Source organism: Penaeus vannamei, chromosome 24 (genome assembly GCF_042767895.1).
Source record: "Penaeus vannamei isolate JL-2024 chromosome 24, ASM4276789v1, whole genome shotgun sequence".
In the NCBI taxonomy this organism is placed as follows: Eukaryota; Metazoa; Arthropoda; class Malacostraca; order Decapoda; family Penaeidae; genus Penaeus; species Penaeus vannamei.
The window spans coordinates 21,052,052-21,058,031 of NC_091572.1; positions in this window are offsets into that span (position 1 = coordinate 21,052,052).

Consider the following 5,980-nt stretch of genomic DNA (forward strand, 5'->3'; position numbering starts at 1 on the left):
TCTCCCTCTTCTCCTCTTCTGCTATAACTCTTATTCTATCATCCTTTCCTACCACCATACTATCCCTCTCCCTCTCCCATTTCTCCGTCTCTCTACAGTGGACAGAGTCACGTGTTGAAATCCGGCGGGCCCATATAAATCCTCCTCTGCCAAGCCACCTGGGACCTTTCCAGCAGCAGCTAACACCCGTAATGACGTCACAAACCCCGCGTATTGATTCCCATTCACACTTTTTCCACTTTCCTCGCCGCCATGGCTGTCGCCTTCGCTACCATCGATATCCCCATCAACGTTACAGCCAACACCGTTCCGCACACGGGCATAAATCGGGTTGTTGTGTGGCGAGATAAAATTCGAGCAATGAAATTCTCTTTAACTCTAGCGGCGTCAGCAGGGAAGGCCACCACCGTTCTGGCGGAAAATATTATCGTTTTGACGGAAAATCTTCTCGTCGGACGGAAATGTATTAAAAGTTTTAGCGGAGGGAAATGCTGTCACTCTAGGTGGAATACATTACCGTTTTTGGCGGGGAAAATCGGTTTAGTTTTTGGTGGGGAAAGTGATGATTTCGGCGGGGGTGGAAATACAGTTTTGGCGGGAAAATCAATCTATTTCTGGCGGGAAAATCAATTTATTTCTGGCAGGAAAATCAAATAATTTTTGATGGGAAAATCAATTCATTTTTGACGGGAAAATCAATTCATTTTTGACGGGAAAATCAATTCATTTTTGGCGGGCGGGGGGGAGGATATCGTTTTGGCGGGAAAATCAAATAATTATCGGCGGGAAATGTAAGAGGCTTCGACGGACGCCGGCCGGTCCTCGCACGCGCCACGGAAAAGCGAGAGGATGAGGGGGGGGGGGATGACCCCGAGGTCACAGCGAAGGACAAAGAGAGCGGAGCAGAGGACGAGTGGGATGAGAGTCATTGCGTAATGATGTCTCTCCCTCTTTTTTAGTTGAAAACGAAAATAAGATTAAGGGCAATATATGAAAGAATGCGGAAGATAAACAAAAAACATACGTAATATATTCACTTTTCCTTTGAATTAAAGAGAACATAAAAAAGAGCGTGGAAAAAAAACAAATAAAATGAAGGAGAGAAAAATATATGCGATAGATAACCGATTTTACAAGATAACTTTTTTTATATACATCCTTGTCAAAATATATAAATAATATTACGATGTTTGTATTCAAATTATTTCAAGAGTAAATGTTTCGAAAATATCTTAATAATAAAATATCCATAAGATGATTTATCCACGCTTTTTCTGATATTGATAACTTAAATTAGACTGTGTGTATGTGTGAAGGAGAGTTAGAGAGAGAGAGAGAGAGAGAGAGAGAGAAAGAGAGAGAGAGAGAGAGAGAGAGAGAGAGATATACATATATATATATATATATATATATATATATATATATATAGAGAGGAGAGGAAGTGTGTGTGTGTGTGTGTGTGTGTGTGTGTGTGTGTGTGTGTGTGTGTGTGTGTGTGTGTGTGTGTGTGTGTGTGTGTGTGTATACATAGTGCGTGTGTGGATGCACAGTAGCACGTGTGGACGTCCGTGTACGTGTGTGGATCAGTAATGAAAACGATATGTGGATGTCGTGTGCGTGTGGGATGTCCGTGTGCGGGGATGTGGTCTTGGGCCCGTAAGTAATAACGGATGTCGTGGCTGCGTGTGTGGATATCCGTGCGGTGTTTTTGGATGTCCGTGTGCGTGTGTGGATGTCCGTGTGCGTGTGTGGATGTTCGTGTGCGTGTGTGGATGTCCGTGTGCGTGTGTGGATGTTTCGTGTAGTAGTGTGTGTGTATACGTGTCAATGTATACCTGTTATCCTCTCCTTGGAAAACGGATCATCTGCAAAAGAGTCAGAAGAGAAAGCACTAATAACAAAACTCAAACAAAGGAGAAAGAAGAAGGAAGAAGATAAACATTAATAAAAAAGAGAAAGGTGGGGAAAAAGGAAGGAAAGGGAAAGAGAGCAAGAGGAAGAAAGAGAAAAGGAAGGAGAGAGGTGGGGAAGAGAGGAAGGAGGAGGAAGGAAGGAAGAGAGAGAGGGCAGAGGAGAAGGAGGGTGGACGGGAGATCGGAGGAAGTGAGAGGATGAGAAGGAAGGATGGAGGAAAATTCAGATTGCCGCTGACAAAGTGAGAAATTATCCATGTTGCTGTGTTGTGGCTAATGGTCGTAATCCCTCATCCCCACACCCTTATCTGGTATTATCGTCCCTTATCTCCCTATCTACATTAATATCGGATTAAAAAGAAATAAGTGAATATCCTCATAAAATCGTATCCTTCATCATTTTCTTTTATTTTCCATCTCATTCACATAATTCCCACCGTCAATTAACGCTGTCCCTTCTTTTCGCCATCTCATGCCGCCACCACTTTTATCACCATCGCGTCGCAACTACGGGCGGCGAAGTCGCTTTCACATCATCATCGCAGCGACCATTGCACTCGCCGCAGGGCAAATACCATCGCTATCACCATATCAGACGGGGAACAATATCAGCCAACGTGAAGTCACCAATGACCAACACTATCACTGTCCTGATCGTCCACTGCGACAGTCCGCTCTCATATAATCAGTAAAACCGCCGCCATCCTATCTGGTATCATCTGGGAGGTGCTCTTGCCCTCATCATAAACACAGCGACCGATACTATCACGATCATCATAACTTCAGCATCACTATCATTATGACCATCGCCGGGCGACCGAGTTTCACATCACCAAACGTCGTAATCTCTGATCACCATTCTCTGGCGACCGACACTATCGCGATTCGCCGCCAACCCGCGTTGCCACCACCGTTTCCATCGCCGTTCATCCGGCGAGCGTCCTGCCGTATATTATATCAGGTGGGAAGGAGAAGATCGTTCTAAAGCGGGAGGAAAAATAAGATTTCTGAAAAAGAGAGGGAGTCAAAGCACCCGGGAAAGACAGGAAGATAGGGAGAAAAAGAGAGAGAGAGAGAGAGAGGAAGGAGAAGCTTGAGGAGGAGGGGATGAAAAAGAATAAGGATGAGGAAGAGAGGAGGAGTAGGAGGAAGGGAAGAGGAAAGGGGAAGGAGGTGGGGAAGAGGAGGAAGAGAAGGTGGAGCAGGAGGAGGAGAAGGAGGAAGAGAAGGTAGAAGAGGAGGAGGTAAAGGGAAAAGGAGGAAGGAAGAAGAAAGTAGAGAGATGAGAAGGAAGAGAAGAAGAAGGACGGAAAAAGAAGAAAGTAAAGATGGAAGAGGGGGAAAGGAAATAAGGAGAAACTTAGAGACGGAGGAAAACCTGGAAGAGGAAAAGAAAAAAAAGAGGATTCGACCATAATAATAAAAAAAAACATCAACCGACTCACTCACTCAGTCACTCAAAAAATAAACAAACAAAAATAAAAGAAAAAAATAATAACAAAACAAAAACAAGCACAGTTACAAATGCTTCTATCCTTTAGAAACACTTACATGAGGATTGGACCACAAAACATCAGCAAACTCATCACCCTACTCAAATAAAAAAAGAAGATAAATGAACAAAAAAAAAAAAAAGTAATAACAAAATAAAAATAAACACATCACATAATAACAGAATAACAACAAACACACATACAAAAGCTCCTATCCTTTACAGACACTTACAAGCCACATTTTTAGCAATGCCTCTTTACTCTTGGAAATTGAGGTAAAACTCACTCAAACCAAGCATTTACTTTCACTCAGCACACTAGTTCCCAGCCTCTGTCCGATCTCCACCTGGGACCCAAAGAACCGTACCTGTAATTGGGGAAAAAAAGAATTAATCAAACAATTCTCCAAAACACGGATACGTATATACACAACATAAAATTGCACCTCCTTTTTCTGTTTTTACACTACTATTTTTGCACTTATTTTTTCTGTTTTTACATAACTATTTTTTTTAACCACTATATTTTTTACATAACTATTTTACCTATTTTTCTGTTTTTTTACATGGCATAGCTAATTATTTACCCTATTTTTTTCTTTCTGTTTTTACACATCTATTCTTGCACCTATTTTTCTATTTACAACTATTAACACCACTTTTTCTTTTCTGTTCTTGCAAGTCCAGAATGTAAATGATGAAGATGCGAATTGCAATGGCATAATGGTACACTGCATCGCAAATAACGCCGACACAATTAAAATAAACATGGTCGTAACTGCACTTTAATTAGAATGTCGATAGAAGAAAATGAAACGTCCTTTCGGTTCCTCCACTCATTGTTCTCTCTCCATTCCCTCTTCCTTCCTTCCTTTCGCCATTAATTGTTCTCCTTCCCTTCCTCTCTGCCTTCCTCTCATCATTAATTGTCCATTTCCCCCTTCCTATCTTCATTCCTTTTATCATTGACTGCTCTTTCTTTCACTCTTTCTCTTCCTTCCTTTCAATATTCGCATATCTTCGCTTCTTTCTCTTCACTTCTTTCACTTTTTGTCTGCAGCTAAGCACAACTAATTGATAACTTTCCTTCCTTTCCTTCCATCATTCCACTAATTGCCATCTTTTCTTTCCTCTCTTCCTTTCTTCCACCATCTTCCTCATCTTTCTTTCTTTCCTTTCCGCCATCATCTTCTTAATCTTTTTTAAATCAGCTCTCTCTCTCTCTCTCCCCTTCTTCCTCCTTTTTTATCCTCCCTCTATCTTTTTCTTTCCACCATCTGCCCTCTCCATATTATCATTTGATACGGGAAGAAGGGAAAGAGAAAAAGGAAAGAAGGAAGAACAGAGAAAGGGAGAGGAAGAGGGAAAGGGAGAAGGAGAAGGAAAGAATGAAGGAGAGGGAGGAGGAAGAGCAATAAACTTTCGACAGACAAATGGATGCGTCTCGCGGCCGGCGGAGGGGAGGGATAAAAGAAAAACGAAAAAAGGGAAAGGTTAGAAGAAGAAGAAATGAAAAGGTGGTGGCGGTGTATCCAGAGGGAGTGGGGGCGGGGGAGGGGGGAGATTGCCCAAAAAGGAGGAGGGGAGGAGAGGAGAAGGAACGAGAGAGGAGAAGGGGAAGAGCGACAGGAGGAGGAGGAGTGGGAGGGAAGGAGGAAGGAGGAGTGAGAAAGGAGGAAATAAAGCAAAAAATGAAAATAATAATAAAATTAGAAGAAAAAAATCACCGAAGAAATCCAATTACTGAAATAAAAAAACTAAAACCGAACACAGCCACACAAACCAAACGAAATAAAAACGAAACATCCCCATCCTCCCCCCCCCCAAAAAAAAAAAGAACACAAAGAAAAAAGAAAACGAAAAAAGAAGAAAAAACACTTAAAGCTCACACGCTAGCCCCCTCCTTCGCTCCCGCCCCCGCACTCTCTCAAGCAGCGAGTCTTCTCAAGTGCCACTGCAGCCAGACCTTCTACGACCTTGTCTGACCTTACCTGAATTCCTCCAGGGCATTTCGCGGGTACACACTCGTGGGCGGAACAATTCTTCTTTTAATGATGTTAGCGCTCCCTCTCCCCTCACTTAAGTTTATTAGAGTATCGATTTCAATTTTTTTTTCATAATCATTTTTTTTCTTGTTTGTTTGCCGTTAATTTTGTTTCGTATCATCGTCTTTTTTCTTTCTTTCTTTCCTTCTTACTTGAATATTTGACTCTGTCGATCTGTTTATTTCAGTTCTCTCTCTGTTGCATATTTTTTGTTGCTTTGTTGTTGTTGGTTTGCTTTAACGTAACTAACGTAACTATGGTTATCACATTTTTTTCTATCTTTATGGTTATTACAACTGCCTATTCTTACTATTAATACATTTCCCTATTCTTACAGTTATTCCATTTCCCTATTCTTACGGTTATCACATTTCCATATTCTTACGGTTATCACAATTCCCTATTCTTACGGCTATCACATTTCCCTATTATTGCGATTATTACATTCCCCCAACTTGCTACATTTATCAAGGACAACTGTCTTTGTTCACTTTTCATCCGCTGAGAAAAAAAAATATTACATGGACTTC